The 18,820-nt window shown below is 35.6% G+C and overlaps 1 protein-coding gene across 4 annotated transcripts in view; it reads left to right on the forward strand.

The window, feature by feature from the left end:
* The window catches only part of CAMSAP2 (calmodulin regulated spectrin associated protein family member 2), an 87,431-nt gene that overhangs the window by 24,811 nt on the left and 43,800 nt on the right, over positions 1–18,820 (forward strand). The gene's annotated exons all lie outside the window — the stretch shown is intronic.

Here is an 18,820-nt window from a genome sequence, read left to right on the forward strand (position 1 = left end):
GGAAATAGTTCTGTAAATCTGGGTGATATGTTTGTGGTATTCTTTTGTGAAGGCAGCCAGTGTTTCTAAGGAGCTCAATTCGCTTTTAAGCGTAGTGTTACATTAACACCTTTGATGTGCTGTACAGAAAAAAAAAAGTTTGAATCAAATACAGGACTACATGGGGTTACACCCTAATACATAAAACAGAAACAATGGAATGGACAAAATGTTGAGGGAAAGAAAATTCAATCCAAAATTTTGAGCAGGTTTTACTCTTCCCCCTCCTCTTAACTCCCCCACTCTCAAAAGCAGAACGAAACCTGCCTGATGATATTTAGAAGTTCCCTGTAAAGACATGTTTGTGTATGAGAGGTTAAAAAAAAAAGTATAAAAATGATGTGACTGCCTACAGAAAAACTGTAAACTAATGTGATTCAGTATATCATTTTGTCAGGAAAGCTTCATAACTTCTGTGTTGCTGAATTCTTTATGGTAAAAGGTATCTAAAAGGTAGGTACCTGCAAAGAATGAGATTGAGAACTTTTGCTTTTAGTTTTTCTTCAGCAACAGAAAGAAATACAGAGAACTTAACTTCTGCGGTTGGAAAGTAAAATAGTATGGTAATGGTGGAGTTGTGGAGTTGATAAAGACAAATGTATAGACGCTAGCAAAGAACTGCTAGAGAGAAGAAAATCCTATTGCTAAAAGTCCTACTCAATTAGTTTACTTGCTGAACTTGCTATTGGTTTTAGTATAGTAATTAGACAATAATGGCATCAGCCAAATTATTACGTCTTCTAAGGTGTTATGGCATCCCCAGGTACTGTCCAGTACGTTTTTCTTTACTGTTAGTTAGCATCATGAATTGTTTTTCTCAAAGTCAGCACATTCATTTGCCTGAAAATTCTAATTTTTCCAGGTCAAAGCTTTGGAGAAAAAAACAATCCTGCTAAAGTACTATGTACTTTTAACATCAACAAAAAAAATAGTACCTGCATGCCTCTAGGCATTGAGGAGCGATTTGTCTGGTTTTCCCAGAACATAGGGAAACTGAGAACTTTATGTAACAGGCTACATGTGGCTTGGTATTATTGGCTTGTACTGATTATGGGCGAGGGGGAAGGATAATGCAGCCTTGCTTGTTCTAACAGGATCTGATGTCTTAATGACTTCAACACAATTATGTTTTTGTCATACATATGACTGCAGTGTCAATTATTTTAGGTTCCTTTTCTCAAACAACTTTAAACCTTTGCTTTACTAGAGAAGATAGTACCTTTCTGATCACTACAGCTTGCGTCTTTTCCAGCTAATGTAGGACTTTACATGTCAATATGTCTTGTTTGGTTATCTTCTTACCCTCCCAAATTCCGAGGGAGAACTGATCACTCCTCTGATTCATCTTCTTCCTTTGCTACTTCTGTTTTCTGTTCTCTTCAAACCTGATCAGTGATAAGTTTTTTCTTCCACAACATTGGTAAAAATAGTAAGAGATGGTGAGCTGATAACTCATCCCTGTGGTGTTTCTTGGAATACGCATCCATTTATTGCTGATTCTGTGCTCAGAGTTGCATTTTCAACTTAGTTGACTGGATTAGAAATCAGTTTAATGTATCCAGCATTAAAAATTCTGTTTAATCAAAATGTATTAGTATCAAGTTAGATGCCTTGCACTCATAATGACAGTCTTATACCTCTCAGTTACATTTATAACTGAATTTAAAAAGTGGCTTATGTTCTGTAAGTTCATGTTTATTAGCATTATCTTTTGATTATCTATTTTTTTTGTAAGTCAAGCTGCTTATTGACTCTAAAATTATTTTGCATGAGATCAGAAGTAGGATGTGGGGCCTTAAAATTATTTGTATTGTCTGTTGACTCAAAAAAAAAAATCCATTTTTTCTAGTCTTGAAAAGTCCCCAGTGTTCTTATAGCTATGGAAAGAATAGCTCAATATGTACCTAGAGCTCCTCTTTAAATCCTTTGTAATTTAAAAAAAAATATTTTTTTCTTTCCTTATTTGCTCTAGACTCTGAGATGAAGATGTAGATTATGCATGAAATTGGCAAACTTGCAGATAATCTAAAGGCTATCAATAATTAATATACTTTTTAAAAGGCAGAATTGGAACTCTCTTGAAAAAAGTGAAAGATACTAGTATCAGCTTGCAGGTCACTATGTGAACTTGTAATAGAATTGAGATGTTTCTCTCTAGACCATTATTTCTCATCCTTAAACAGAAAGACTGTCCTCAATCATCAAAATGAGCTACTGGCCATCTTTTTAAGGCTGAAACCTTGGACAGCAGCACAAAAGACTGCCAGCACTTACTGTTGTTTGAAAGGTACTACATTCACTGAGGTGTTAACCACATGTATCTCCTGCTGGTTACATCACTTTTTCCTGTATTTCCTTGGTTCGTACTTTGTTTTAGATAATATTCAACTTAGCTACCATCTTGATGAATAAATTGAAATCATGTAAGACTGTTTTCATATTATTTTAAAATATATTATTTTTTGACTGTATTGTCCCTTTTGTTGTCTTATCCAAACAAAACTTATAATTTTTTTTTCCTACTTGTTATTTTATCTGGAAAAATATCATTCTTCCAGTATAACCACTAACTAAGTTTGGCTTTAAGTTTTCTTGAAGGCATACACTGCTGATTTCTTGTTCTTCGAATTGCTTCTGTACCTTTCCCTACCCTTCTTTGAAAAGAATTTAAAATATGATCTGAATTTGCAAGTTTAATCCTAGTCAAATGATATTATGTTTTTGTCTTTTGTTCCATGCATGGATGTCCTGTATCTGTCGTCTTCTGGTTGTTTATTTTACAAATTCTTTCTTGTACGAGTTCTTACAAGCATGTTGGAGATAGCTGCTGACTTGGAGGAGAGCGAGCCAAATTCACTCCTTTGCCAAAGGAAAGGCTGAAGTGCAGACCAAATAGCTATGGACTCTGATGAGCTTCCTTCCTGATCCAGCACGTACTGCGAGTAGTTCAAGGCAGCCCTCAGGATGTAGGTCTGAGGGAAAATGCGAGAGATGAGAGGGCTCAAGATGGGAACTGGATCTTTCGGGAGACTTAGAGTGATGACTGGGTGGGAAGAGAAGTGAAACTACTCCTGAGACCAGAGCACATAGTCCATCAATCCACAAAGCTTTGTTGTCATAGGACAATTTAACTTCTTTACACATTCCTCCTTTTCGTTACTGAAAGATAACCAGAGCCAAGTGCTTGGAGATGGTTCCTGAAAGTGCTTCAGTTGTATTATCCAAAGGGCTTCATCAACCTGTGACAGCTCCAATAAAGCAGAGACCTCCAGATATGCGTGTAGGCATGGTGTGATAAAGCCTATTGCCCGGAATATCTTTTTCCAGAAGGATGATATTTTTTTTTTCTCCTACAGTATGACTCCCACCTTTCCTCCTCTGCTTCTTGCAATGGCATCAGTATACACGGTACCTCACAGATTGAAATAATACATTGCTAATCTGTTTGCAACTGGATATGCTATTATCTGCATGCAACTGGATTGCATGCAATCTGTTTGCAACTGGATATGTCAGAATTTCTGGAGGCAAAATAATGGATTGTGATTAAAACAGGAAAATACTATACTACAAAAAATTATGGATTATTATAATTTGACTTTGACAATTTTATTACTTAATGTTAGTCTAGTTAGACATCAGCTTGATACCAGTTACTAGTATTACACTAAGTTCAAATGGAATTCAGTGATAAAATGTTTAAGCAAAGATTAGCTTTGTGTTGCTGCGGACTATGAGGGGGAGAGAATTCTTACTTTTTTAGGCGGCAAAGTACAGTACCTACAGAACAAGGAAACTGATTTTCTTTACAAATTTGGCAGTGAAGTATCTTTAGCACTTTCATTGCGCTGCCAGCAGCGTTGTAACTAAAACAGTAATAGATAAGGGTCACAATTTGCTCTTCTCTAAGCCCTTTTCATTGGAATAGCAAGTCCATGTGCAGAAAAGATTGGTTGGAAGTCTTCTATTTACAGAATAACTGATGCTTCCAAATGGGAGTATTTGTTGAGAGTGCCAGAGGCTTTCAGAGAATTCAATCAAGTATTGCTTGAGTATGAGAAAAAAAAAAAAAATCTTTAAGTGGGGTGTAAGTTGTTTTTTTCACTAAACATTGTCTGAAGCCTGCAAATACAATAAATACTGTCTCAGGGTGTACATTTTTCCCTAAGGAAAAAAAGTTATGTAAATCTATATTAAGGTATTTGAATTATTAGAAAACATAAATGAATATGTTTGCCAGATTTTACCTATATTTGACCTGAAATTGATATTACTCAAGTAATAAACCTCTCAAGTAAGATATACTGTTAGAAGAACTAATTTAAAAATAACAAGAGTTGTACTTTGTCTGATATTTTAATGTGACAAATATTTTAAGTTGTACAAAGTTATACAATGCACCTGGACTGTGAAACTGCCATTCCGTTTCCAGTTGAAAAGGCTGAATGTTTTCATGTAGGTAGTATTTACTAAAACAACATACCAGGTTATTTCCTTTTATGAACTTGTCCAATTTTATTCCAACTGAAATTGACAATTAAGTTGTAGTTCTTGTTTTAAATGTGTTTACAAATGCTATGACTACATGCTAATCACTGTTTTTACAGTATCTTTAGCAGAAGACATGTCAAAGAGCTTCATCTAAAACTCTGAGATGTTGCAGCTATTCTTCCCTTATAAAAATCTGTCTCTGTTTCACTCATCTCTTCTTTCATCCCAAACTGTGACACTTTTCTTTTGAAAAAACTCTTTGACCCTTAGGTGAATTTAGGTAATTTCTCTACCTGAAATCCATTTAAATTTAATACAGTATATTGTTAATGCAAAAAAAAGTACTCTCCAGTCAACTTACCCTGCAGCTTTTGTCTTAATCTTAGAATGTGAGCTGTGTAACTCAGGATGGATTTCTTTTCAACGTCATGATAATGCTGAGCACGTGACAGACACTACTAGATATTAATTAGTGATTTGCCAAATATTTTAAGTAGATTTCTTAGTTTTAGAATTTTTTTTGAAGATTAGTTTTATAACACCATTGGAATGTCTGTTCTCTAATGTAATGAGGGGAAAAGGGGAAAAAGTGACTTGGGCTTTTCCCTGAAATTGATGTCACAAACTAATGTTACAAACAAGTTCTCTGCCTCATATCTTTCTCTGTCACATATAAAAATCCCACCTTTTCCCTGTACATTGAAAGTAGATAGATGCACTTTGAGTGGAAGTTTATTTTATTCCTGTAATTTTAAACATTAGTTTTTGTTATGAATTGTTCAACTTCAAGTCCAGTATTCAGTCTCTAAGGTTAACTTGCGTACTTGCTGCTGTGAAAAAGCATGTCACAGTAGACTCTCTTAGATATTTACAGAAGCAGTTTTTGCAATCTTTCACATATTTCAGATGCTTTTTGAGATGATGCAAATAGCTGCATTTGCACAAGCAGTTTGAACCTGATTATATGTTGAAAGCTGAATAGTATTTTGAGGTGAAATTTGAAAGCTTGGTAGGTCACGTGTTTTTCCTTGGATTAGATTGTTGCAAATTTCAATATGCAGTAGATAGTGCTTAAGGTAGGGCTGTTTACTGTTTCAGTGACGTTTTTATTAAATTAATCAAATACAGAATAAAATCTGGAGACTGATAAAGACGACTATAAAATTGAGCCTATTGTTTATTTATTTGTTTATTTTTGTGAAATAATTGTTTGCCTTTATCTCATCAAGCAGTGTGTTTCACCATGATTATAAAGCAGTATATTTGCAAATATGAATACATTCACTACTGTATCTTGGCAATACATTCATTATCAGCAATTAGGAGAGAGTAATATGTCTAAAAATAGCAACTATTCTGTGTTTGAATGAATACAGTAAACTATATGTCCACGTTAGGAGTTATTTGAAAAATAATGTCAAGTGGCATGTTTATTTTTAATGCCGGTTGAATTTATTAAAATCTATTGTTTCAATGTTTCAGCAGGTTTTGATTATCCCTGGATGTAGAGTGGAAAGATAACAGAATTTCTTTCGGAAGTGCATTCTCAACAGTAGATATCTTAACAGTAAATACTGTTAAGAATGGTAAGGAAAAATCCAAAGTGCCAAAGAGGTAGCTATACAGGATAGGTCACTCTATAGTGACATTTCCCATAACATAGAACATATGACTGATAATACTGCAAAATATTATAATTCAAGTGGAAATTACCTAAGAGAATGGCAGTAAGGAAGCAATTATAATGAATAACCTTTATAATCTGGTAACAGCAAAGAGATGAGGTGGAAAAAAAACCCTGAAAATATTATGGAGAATGATGATAATATCTGTTTTCTTGTTCTGCTTGGAATGAATATTTAATAACAACTTAAAAAAAATCTAGGTAATTTTAACGCTTTCCTGTGATGTTTCCTGTAATCTTGATTACTGTGGAAATGCTGACGGTGATAAATTCACCTGAGGACTGATTAACATGAAAATCTATGTCACTTGGTGTGCAAGTGTATGATATTTGGGGAGTAGGTTTGTATTACTTAATGGCTGTAAAACTAATCCCTTTTACCAGCTATGGAAAAGTATAGGAAATAAGCAACTAAAAATCCACATTCTCATTTATTATAGGGTAATATATTAAGGAATAAGAAACCAACTGAGCAACAACAGTTCAGCTTACTGTTATTACTCCTATATGGCAGACTAATTAAAATTATTAAGCAAATCCCAAATTATCTTTTAATTACCTTTAATTACCTTTTAAAGTACGTTTTAAAATATTGACAAGTTTATTAAGTTCTGCCCAATCTTTCATATCTATAATGCATATTGTAAAAACTTTCTTTGGCAAAATTTCTTATTGATTTGGGTTTATCATATGTTTTGGATGAACAGGTAGACACTGTAACATATATTGCCTGTTACCTGTGATCAATAAATGCGCGGTTTCTTCCTTAGTGAGAATTATATACTGGCTTTTCTAATAGTGTCCATTCCATCTTGTACTATCTCAATATTGATTTTTACTGCTTGAAATACTACAGATTGACCTGCCTATGCAGACAGACAGCTTTTTGGGTTTGACAAAACTTTCCTTTGGGTATGTAGGTTATAGAAATTACAGATACTGTCTACAATTCTGATATAACATCCTTGAAGCCAACGATTTTAAATTGGTTGCTAAAATGTCCAGTAATGTGTCTCACATGTGCTTCAGAAAAGTTTCTTAATAATTGTCCTTTCCCTTTTAAGGATTATGGGATGACAGAGTTTGGATGCTTGAAAAGAAAACAGATGTCAGTCAATTTATAATTTTAATGAGAAGGAGGTGTGGCAAAAAAAACCCAAACAAACCACGAACAGACTTGAAACACAGTGAAATAAGGCATTCAGAAATTAGGGAAAAAAATCAGGAAACAACAACTTCTACGTTTCTTTGCTTTACTTAATCCAATCAAAAAAAACCATCAATGAAGTTCTCGCAGCAGTACTTCTCCAGAGTTTTTGGCTTAGATCGATGTCATTCCTCTGCAGTCCTTACTATTCACACTGCCTTATTCTCCAGCTCTTCTGAACAAAGCTGTTTTCAGTTCCTCCAAATGTTCAATGGCCAGAATGCCCAACAAAGATTTTTGTTCTGTGATTGTACTCTTTTGACTGAGAGAACAGTGTAGCTAACCAAACAAACTGTGTGACTCTTGCCAGGAGTTGCATGCTTTTAGCACTCTACACCCCTTTCTATCCTTTGCATGGGACCTGTGCTGATCCCTCCCTGGCAGTATGCAGCACTGCTGATGGGATTTAATGTTTAACAGACTGTTGGTCTCTGAATCTGTCAGTTAAGGGCAGCTATAAAATACTTTCATGTTCCTTTTCTCCCTTCGTGTCTCCTCCTCTTCCCAGTTAACAAGGTGATTTAATAGTTGAGGTTCATAAATGGGGATCATTCCTTCTGCTGAAGCAAAGATTTCATCATTATGCGAAGGACTTGTGTGGTTCCTGGACAGCATGTGCTGACATATCTGGTGCTTGTAGCAGAGGTTTCAAATAATACTATTGGTACTTACTGCTGTTCTTAGAAGCACAGCAAATACTTACATTGTAGTAATCGCTGTCTTAAGTCCTTGAAATGTGTTATTTTGAAAATGAAAGGATAGGAGTTACCGTTTTTTCATGTTTCTGTATTGTGTTTTTTCTGATCAGCTGTTTTCTCTGTTTTGTTTCATTTATCGCCCTGCCCTCGTAATCAACTTGCCTTAGTTGGGTAGAAAAGGAGGAGCGATATTTTGTCAAAGAAAATAGTTGTTTACTATGACGTGGATAGGTTAGTGCTGCAACTGACTTTACTGTCAGAGCTGCTAATTATACAACAACTCCTGGAATAACATTATGAACCAAAAAGACATGAGGAATGAGAACGTGATCGTGTCTTTTATTGTTTTAATCTTTAAATAGATTTATGAACTGGCAGTTATTGCATTACCAAAGGGAGATAGAGGAGAGAGACTTTTCCAGTTCATTTTCATGCCATGAAAAGTATCAGTTTACAAACAGATACTTGTGAAGGATGAGAACAGGCATCGTTTTGCCTTGATTGCCAATTAACTGAGAAGTTATCTCTAGTTCACAACGATCTCCTGTTCTATCTTAATTCTTTGGAAAGGAATGTTCTAGTCTTTCCTATGTGTAGGCCACAAGCTACTTACACTTTTTGTTTTTAAAAAGAAAGTTTTCTCAGAAAGAAAAAGTGCTGACTGAAGATGGTATCTTATCTGTAACTATTTTTCATGCCTTTACTAAAGTAACTTTTACGAAAAGCTTTAGTTACTATTTCATTGACCTTCCCATTTTTGTGAAAAGCTGATAGAGAGACAATCTATTGCTTTACTAGTACACTGCTTAAATTCCAGCTTATTTTCAAAGTGGAGTACTGGTTGAAAACAGAAGTCTATATCGTAGGTATCGTGTCCTCAGCACAACCCTTTTCTGTCTCCCAATCTGCTCCTGTTGATCTGCTGCAGTTCCTGACGCAGACGTAGCCTGTATGGCCCTCTGCTTAGCAGAAACTTATAGTGATGGGGACTACAGCCAGATGTCCTGCAAAATCTACAGCAGTGGATGAAGTGGACATCTCTGGGTGCAAGTAATCTATTAAAAAGGATTATTGGTACAGCAGGATCTCTGTGAAGGCACACAGATTGTTCTTTGTTAAGTATAAATGATATATGTGAGTACGGAGTTAGTTGGGAAGATGAAAAAACTGATCATAAAGTTTACAGTAAAATAATTGTTCTATATGTGTATGCATATGTATCTCTCTGCAGAAGCCCTACTTTACTTTAGAGGTTCAAAAATCTGTCTTAAAGTTTGGCGTTTAGTCTGGATTAACCAAACAAGTAGAAAGATTTTTGAATATATTTAGCAAAACAACTGTAATACACCTTTCCCACTTCTGTTACAACATCACTGTGGACCATGTCCTTGCTTAGCAGCCACTCTTACGGCTCTCCTGTCACAAACCTTTAATAAGTAGATGAAAAAATGTTGGTCAGCTGTCTGATTTAGTAATGCTATTAGTCAGCAGCTTGTCACTTACAAGGTTTTACTATGTTAACAGCCATAGAGAAACAAGTTTCTTGTGATCAGTATAATTTTCTGTGTCTGTTTTAATTTCTTTAATGCTGCTGATAGAGTTCATTTAAGTAGGAGACTGGGAAATTTCTTTTGACATTGGCTGTTATTTTAGAAGAAAATGTTTGACAAGGTCAATTTCCTTCTCATTTCTTACTGTGCTGTGTTATGGTCTATAAATGTGATATTCCTATAAACCTTTGAGAAAAAGGTCAAATAACTCCTATTCTTAATGTAATTGCCATTATAGTAATGAGTGTGATGACCTTGTTTCTCTGCCCATTTTATGGTTAATCAAGAAACAGCAAGGAAACTGTCAGGAGCCTGTTCATATGCAAATACAGGAAGATTTCGTATTTTTTCCTATAAAAATTGAAGCTAGTTTTCCTCTTCTTGAAGATAGTGTGTTGAAATGACCAGACATAATGTTTTGATTTCTTTAGCCAATATTTTCCTAGATGAACCAAGAAAGCTAAACCTAAGAAGGATTCCTATGTTTCTGTTCTAAAAATAGATTTTTTGTACATCAGCAGTTTAACAAAAATCACAGAAGCATTTTATAGGTTCTTGAGCAGCAGCTTTATAAAAACATGGTGATATTTGACATATGACAGAATGAAGTTGTCCCTAGGTCTGGGATACTTACATGTCAGAGGCATTAGCTTCAACATAAAATTTTTCTGTTTTATCTAAAATGCTAAAAGATACCTGTTTCCCCAACATACAATAAAAATATACATTTGGACCAAGAAGAATGGTCACCTCTCAAAAAGATGAATTTTTCACCAAAATCTCAAATCTCTTTTTTTTTTCAAGTTAAAAGTTGTTCTTAAAATGCCTTCCCTGAGTAATTTAAGTCTGTATTTCCAGTGTTGTATTTTGGCAAGAGTCTCACAGAAGTTGCAGCTGGGAGGCACGTTTCCTGAGGAAATGGAGTAGAATGTAGGAGTTAAAATCTTAACCTTGGAAGACCAGTCCCAGAAATGTGCAGATGCAGCCATCTCACCATAATGTTAGTAGATGAAACATTAAAAAAATGACATGTAAGTGCCTACATAGAAAAGCAGAAGGAGAATTGTAAGGAGCCTGTTCAGATGAACATATAAGAACATTTTATTTTGGCTCTTTATGCAAAAGTTTATGCTTGTTTCCCCCTTTTGAAATAAAGCATCCTGTTTGTTCTCACACCATCTTGTAACAGTTTAGGTTTTATGTGGTAGACCGAGTTATGAGGGATTAAAGTCTGCGTCTTTTTACACTTTTGTTGAAGGTATTCTGGATTTATATTGTGTAATAGAGCAGCATGGCAACTTGCATTGTTCAGCTGGGCTTTGGGTGAGTTGCAGGGTTTTTTTGTAACAGTCCTCAAATTTGGTTGGAGATTTCCATTGATAATTTGACCCTACTTTGATCCTTTTTTGGTCTGAGAAATGAGTGAACCACAGCTAACTTAATCTCTCCTCTTGTAGGAAAGCAGTGTTTGTGTTTATCTTTTTTTTAAAAAAAAAAAAAAGTCTGATACAAGCATAGTGATATTGAGAGCTCATTATTTGAAGCAAATGAGAGCTACAGAGTCGTTGTCTACATTTTAGTTTAGCTATATATTTACCATGAAGCTGGGATTTTGTACTGCAAAGGATACCACCTAACTGACATGATGGAAGATGTTAGGTGATTGCCCAAAGTAGTTGTAGATTCTCCATCCTTGTTGATACTAAAAATTTGACTACAGAAATCCTTGAGAAACCTGAGCTAATTGGACCTGCTTTGGGAAGGGACTTGGCCTAAGTTTTTCTAGGTTTCTAAGTTCATTCTTTCAAATGTTATTCGAGTTCCTCTGCAGCAATTGTAGAAAATGAGAAACTTACATCCTATCTCAACTGAGACTCATCCTAATCTGCAGTGAGTAATCAACCTTCCAATCTGTTGTGTCAAACATAGCAATTGAACGAACCAGTATATTGTACTATTCATCGCTGTAATTAAAGCATCGTTTTTCTCTCACTCTCATTAGTACTACATGCAGAAGAGCTCTTTATTAGTACTTCATCAGAACCTGAGTCAGTAGAAAGAGATGTGTTAAATGTTGAGAATTATGTAAAATTTCATCCTCTCTGTTACTTTTGGCAAAATCTTAGTAAGTTATTGTTGTAATATCAAGCTGATGGCATGACTTCTACCAGATGGGTCTTTAACATTCATTCATTGATTTATACCTGTAAGGATTGTGAGATAAAGTGTGAGAGTACCTATCTAGTTTCGTATTAGGAAAAAGGCAAAACAGAAATGCAGGGTGATTAGAAAGCATGTTATATCAGTTACCTGAGCAACAAAAGCTGCCATTCAGAAATGGGTATCAATATTTAACTGTGAAATGACCTCAGGACCTCAGCCTCTTTTTTCTCATTCCCTTTGTAACTTGTTCTCTTATGTGCTTCTAGCACATCACCCAAACCTGAACTCTTCACCCCAAATTCTGTAGCAAACCAGCTTGTCTTGTCACTGCTCCTGTGTCTCCATGAGGAAGTGGTAGTTCTCCAGCGCTCCTAAGGCTGTGTTCCTTCAGCAGATGTTCTGAGATGAACAGGCTTGGATACTTCCTGGTGATAACTGCCTCTGGAGGTGTTTTAGCTGAGCTGCCAGAGAAGTTAAACCACTGCTTTTAATATCATTACTATGCAGATATGAGCGAGTTAGGAAGAAGGAACTACTTTTTATTTGTATATGGATATAGTTGGTTTATAACCAAAGGCCTGTTTCTCTTTTTCCGAATTCTGTATTCTTCAAAGATTGGTGGAGACTGTTGTGACAGAAGAAATTCGGATAGTCTTTCATATAATTACTGCTTGTTCTTCGTTTAAATGTCCAGAGTGTAAGAGCAAAGAAACAGTTCACATATGTAACGGAATGTAAATTTTTGTATGGGATTTTTGTTTCTGGTTTATGACAATGTGATCTAGAAAAATCCTTAATTATCTGCAAAACCAAAATACTCTTGGAAATTTGAGGCTGGTCATATTTTTTCATCTAAATGTGTATAACTATCTTGATATCAGTTATCCTACATTATTTTCTCCTTTTAGTTTAACCTATCCAACTATAAATGTTTTATTTTTGAAACATGAAGTACTTGGCTTAAAGGCACTGGAATGCCTTTTTGATTTTTACCATTAAACACTTGATTCTTCCAGTAAATAGGATACAAGCAACTTCTGGAGTAATTAAGTACATGTAAAAAAAACCTCAACAAAAACAAAACAAAAAACACAAACAACTAGACACAAAACAAACAAAGAAACAAATACAACAACAACAAAAACAAAGTAGATAGCATGGAACTAGAAAATATGACAAAATAAAAATAATGTCATGAGCACCATTTGCTGGTTCTTGATTCTGGTGCATGTCAGGTAGGTGTGTTGTTTCACTATGACCTGGAGTGGGACAAGGTCTCACTTGGTTATGTGATTCAGAAAGAATCTGGGAATCTTTGTTAAGTATTCAGTTAGGATAGAGTTAACGGATCAAATTATTAAATTCCCTAATAAGCATAATGAGGAAACCTCAGGTAAGAGAACTTAGAAGTCCTGTCAAAATGCTTAACTCAGCAAGTGTCTGTACTTAAGAAATCCTTTTTTTATAAGTGAATTACATGTCCCATGTCAGATGTGCATAGTCAGTCAAATAATGATGTTTTTTATGTATTCATATAATTGATTACTAAATTTAAAAAGTTAACCAAATAGAGAAGGTTATAATAAATATTGAAGTAAAAACTATTCCCTTTACCTTGTAGAACCTGCTACGATGTGTTTAGCATGACTCAGTAATGCTCGTTCTTGCTGAACAGGCATCTTATCAGTCGAGCGCTTGTTCTTCATGGAAATGCAGTGGGGAGGTAATTTGACATGATCGCTCCACTGCAGGACAAGAATAACTAGACCACTGGGGTTATTTTAGAATTGTGCTAGACGTAAGTACTGTGTAAGGCTAGAGGAGAACTGGGTCCGAAAATCATCAAACGAGGCAGAACTGACTACTTCACACTGCTCCATTTTGTTGATCAAAGTATTGTAAAACGGTTGTTTCCTTTGTAGTATCAGAATTGTTGTCGTTTTACTATATGAATGTTGGTGAAACGAAGCAACAGCTTTCAAGTTTGTAATAGAGTTACCACCTATCGGTTCCTTCCTCACCTCCTGCAGTATCGAGCCTGGGCCTGTGCTTTCCCTGAGCGGTTTCCCTGAGCTGGAATTCTGTGATTTTCCACTCTTAGCTGAGACTTGGAATTTAGGTCATATCTCATTGCGCTGGCAGATTCATTTGAGACTCAGATTACCTAGGAGAGGGTCTCTGGGAAAGGGTGCCTGGGGCCTAAAGCTACTCAACCTCCTCAAAGTGCATTGTCCACAGAATCTGCAAGAAAGCTGGATTCAGAGATGTGGGTTAGCGTGGTACAGAAGGAAATCCTTACAGTGCTCTTGGCACACATTTTCTCTGCGGTTGTCCTGCATGTTTAATCCCTTACTTGCCTGCTGTTCCTGTCTGTCTTTTACACTGCAGATCAGCAGCTCTGTTTTTGCCTGTCTTTTCTCCTGAAGTACGTGTTCTATAATGGTTTTTCCATATGATCCGTACCTTCTAGGATTTATAAATTCAGTGGCTGTTTTTGTGGGGATGATCTCTGTCTTAGTTATTGTATGCTCTTTCTTGCTTTGTTTCTTTCTAGTTATCTTTGCTCTGTCTTGGTAACAATCTGTGATAATAATCATACGAGGAAATGTAACATTAAGAACTAATATATATTGGCAGAACATTAATGGCAATTTTGGTTTTAATTTAAGAAATATTACTTACATTAACAGATCAGTTATTTTTAGGAATACATTCAACATGTTTGTAATGTTAGTGCTTACTTGTATGTGTTATCTTCAGAGTAAGTTTCATCAAGCCCATAGAATTTGACCTGTACTTTACTGTTAACTGAAGTAACTGACTCAAGGTACTATTTTTTTACTGTATTGTAAGAAGTATCTGGATCCGAAACCACTTGTTTTCAGCAGATAGAAACAGTTGGTTACATGCATGACTATTGATACAAAGGTAATGTAAATGTTCTCCCACCTAATTGTAGAGAGCTGATCTGTTCTTCGCTCAAATGCCTTACCCAGTGTAGGCAAACTCTTTAGGGAATTTAGCTAGAAATATGTGTTTATTGTGCAAGTGAGAACTACAGTGTGAAGACTTTTTTAAATATGACCAAATTCCTTCACAAAATTCTTGCCAAAAAATTCTTGAAGCATGACCAACTTCAATGAGAACAGAAATATTCGTGTTTACAAAAACCATATTCTGTCAAAGATCAAATCTCTTCTCCAAAGCATAGTGAAATTAGAGGGCTTTTTCTTTCAATAAAAGAGTCAAGGAAAGATTGATTGATTGATTTTAGCATGAGGATAGCAATTATATCTCCTGTTCTCTTTCTGCCCCTTTCTTCGAGCACCGTAGTGGGAAACGGTTTTGCCTATGATTTTCCTAAAGGGGTAGGTCGGAAGAGAACTGCTGACTTGAATATCGTTTAATGGAATATGAAAAATATCCTTAATAGTAGGTAATAAGAGCTGTCTATACTATGCAATATCTATCTGTAAGTATCTGTGTGTACAGTATCATATACACCTTTTGCTTAGTACACTTTTTTATGAAGTGGTTTGCAGCTCTTCAAGGGAGGTGGAGCAAGCTCCGTAATCAAAGATTAGGCAGACAGAGAAAGCATTAGCAATCATGCTCAGAATAATTTTTCTTCTACAGTTCAGTAAGCTTCTTACTGAACTATTCAGCAGTAGAAAATAAATCTGTGGAACCTACGTTACAGGGCAGAAACTAACTAGTAATTACATGAGATTGTAAAGATTAGTAAATTAAAACTCTTGTGTTCTGTGCAGGGTGTAGCTGGGAAAGACAAAACCATGCTTGTGTCTTAGAAAATAAAATACTTCTAAGAATCCAACATTTTGTGGTTTGGGTTTTTTTCTAGTATTCTGTAGTGTGCCATGTAAGACTTCAGTAGTTTACACCATTGTAGTGAAATGATCGAAGAATGAAAACATTTTTTTGAATTGGCTTAAGCAGAGATTTGGTTTTAACAGTTTTGTGATAAGTGTATTACTGCCTGTGTTTTTCACAGCTGCTGTGTTGATCTTGATTTTTTTTTGAAGATATTTCTATAATAGTTTTGCATTCTAATCTGTGTAATCTAATAGGTTACTGATTATTTTTTATTATTATTTCTCTAAAATTTTTTTTTTTAAAAATCATATGTCCTTATTAAAATATACCTTGCTGTAGTTCTGGATGTGGGAGGTATGTGACAGCATGAAATCTTGCCTGAGTTTTTTTATGCTGCGTGTCAGAACACTGACATCTTGGAGGAAATTGCCGCATTTAGAGTACCGTCTTGGTACCAGTCATCAGCAGCTCCTGGGGAGTTCCTTCAGGCATTGCATTACAGGCTCGTCCAGAGAAAGAAGACATTGCTGAGCAGCTGATCCTGGTTTCTGCCCAGCTCAGAATGCTATCTGTATTTCCCCCTCAGATAGGAAAGTTTGATTCCTTGTATCGTAATTCAGTCATTATTGCGGATGTGACTAGTAAGTGACCTCTCCCTCTTGCTTTTTCAGTTGTACCTAAAATATGCTGTTGAATGAGATGTACAAAAATGGAAATTTATTTACTATCAGTAGAACTTTTTTAATTTTTTTTTTTTAGAGAACTTCAGCAGTTACACTGATAAACCCTGTATTTGGAACAGGAAGATACTATTTTCGTAGTGCAGTGTTTAATTTAGTCTTTCTTGTTGAGCACAGTGAATTAAAAGATGTAAAAGAATGCAGTTTGTCTGACTCTTTCCAGAATAAGTGGAAGAAAACCAGTAGAGCTGTATGTGGAATTAAATAGTTTTCTCTCCCTTTCTGTACCTCCTCCTCTTTTTACAAAAAAAAAAACCCAAACGTACAACTATTTTAGATATGTTATCTTATGTGCTTATTTGCTTGCTTGCAGTTTTCTGGGGAAAAAATCCATAGATATTAATAGTTTTAAACATTTTTATAAGTAATTTATTTACTAATAAATAAAGTTTAATTTTGCTAACTGGGAAAAATAGCAATTTTGTAGTTTGTTTCTCAGGATAATAGATGCAAGTTAACTCAAATTCTCCTTTTTGTTATTTACTATTTTAAAAAAAAAAAATCTCTTTTTGAGTGTCCTGGCTGGATAATTTGGAGTCACTTTTGAGACTCTGAAGATGCTTGTATTTGATAGTTTACATAAAATAAGAGTTGTGACATGGATCCAGTCAGTGTGGGTACAAGTTTATTACACTTGGTTTTGATAATACAGTGTGTTATCTAAAGTCATCCCTTTCATCGTTCCCTCTGTTTGCTTTAGTAGTTTGCAGTTGATTAATAATTCGCTAGAAACATTGAAAACGTGACTCAGCTAGCTAGTTGTAAATAATTTAATTTTCTTAATGTGTTTATAATGTATTGAGTGTATCAGCAGTCCTAGCAACACTTCAGTGGCTTTCTGTCTCCATTGGCAATCCAATTCATGGGTATGATCAAGTTTTACAGAGAAACTGATGATCCAGCGCGGGAGGTGAAGGCTACTGAATTCCCACTGGGAGAGTTGCTGGTGATGGCTTTTCTTGCAAGCCAGTCTCGGAGCACAGGCACAGTAGCCAGTGAATTTCGCATGGATCAACAAGCAGGGACTAAGATTTTGCTTCCAAACCTGCTTGGAGCTTCCGTGGTTGTCAGACCTCAGCTGGAAGGCTGCGTCCGCCCCTCAGGCAGAGGATTACAACAACCCTCTTGTGCAGCAGGCGGTCTGAGTGGCTCTGGGTCAGCAGAGATGACTATTAGCACACCTCTAGCAGTACAGCTTCAACTGAGGCCGCTCTTAGGTCTGACTGGAAAACGTGTTTTGTGTGCTACCTCCTCGTAAAAAGCAAATCCAGCAATTTCTTGCTATTGCAATATCTCCATTCCATTCTCTGAGGAGGTTCTGGAAATGGCATGAGGTTTTTACGAAGATGCTGTTCAGACTAGGCAACAAAGATATAGCAAGGAAAGACCGTTAGAGCAATGATCCCTGGATGTCAGAGACAATCCAAGTCCCAGGAAGGTTGGCCATCAGGAACAGTTTTGTGAATGTCTTTTAGTTAGTAAAGTAAGTGTAGTTGCCTTTTTTTTTTGTCAAACAAAGCAGCTCAACTGCATAAAAAAGTGCTGCTGCCTGCTTCTGAGGCCAAGCATGATCATTTTCGTCAGTGATACAAACACTAACGGCAGCACAAAATCTGAATCTGTTCATCTTTTTCCTGCTGGGAATTCTGGAATAAATGATGTGCATGTACTGCCTTAACTGTAATGATCAGACAGCATATTGCTGCGTGACTCATGTTGTTCATTGCTGTTGCCATGGCTGTTACAGCTAGCTTGTGAGATGTTTGAATATTTTTTACAGATTTGAAGCAATGGTGTTATCAAGCGTTTGGGATCTTTGTTGCATCGTGAGCAGTGTTTAAAGGCAATGTTTTAAAAAATACTGTCTTTGGAAATCATTCTGGTTCATGGGAAATGTTGCTTAATACTTTGAAAGCTGTTACTGTTCTCATCATGAAGCAGAAGCAAATCTGTTTAGCTGTAGGCACTGCCTCTACAAACCACCATAATTTTCTTATATAGTTACAGGAATCTAACGTAAATCCTGGTTGTCATCCTCTTTTTGTTGTTGTTGTCTGGGTTTTATTTGTTTGTTTATTATAAACTGCGAAATAGCCATTGTCTTTTAATACATAACAACATCAGGAGAAACATACCTCCTCTTTTAACAGAAGCTGTATTTTATTTATTAGAATATGCTTGTTTTAAACCTAGTTGTGCATATATAGCTGCATCTGCATAAGATAATTAGAAAAAATAAATATAAAAATAAGGAAAAATAAATACTTTCTATCATGTTGATTTTTTGCTTAAGATTAGTACAATTGTGTCTTGTTCCTGAATTATGACTTTAAAAATAGATGAACTTATTAATGCAGCATTTTCATGATGATGAAAGTTGTTTACCAGGCAGTCTCAACTTGCATTTCCAGTAC

This window comes from Tauraco erythrolophus, chromosome 10, assembly GCF_009769465.1.
Source record: "Tauraco erythrolophus isolate bTauEry1 chromosome 10, bTauEry1.pri, whole genome shotgun sequence".
Taxonomy (NCBI): Eukaryota; Metazoa; Chordata; class Aves; order Musophagiformes; family Musophagidae; genus Tauraco; species Tauraco erythrolophus.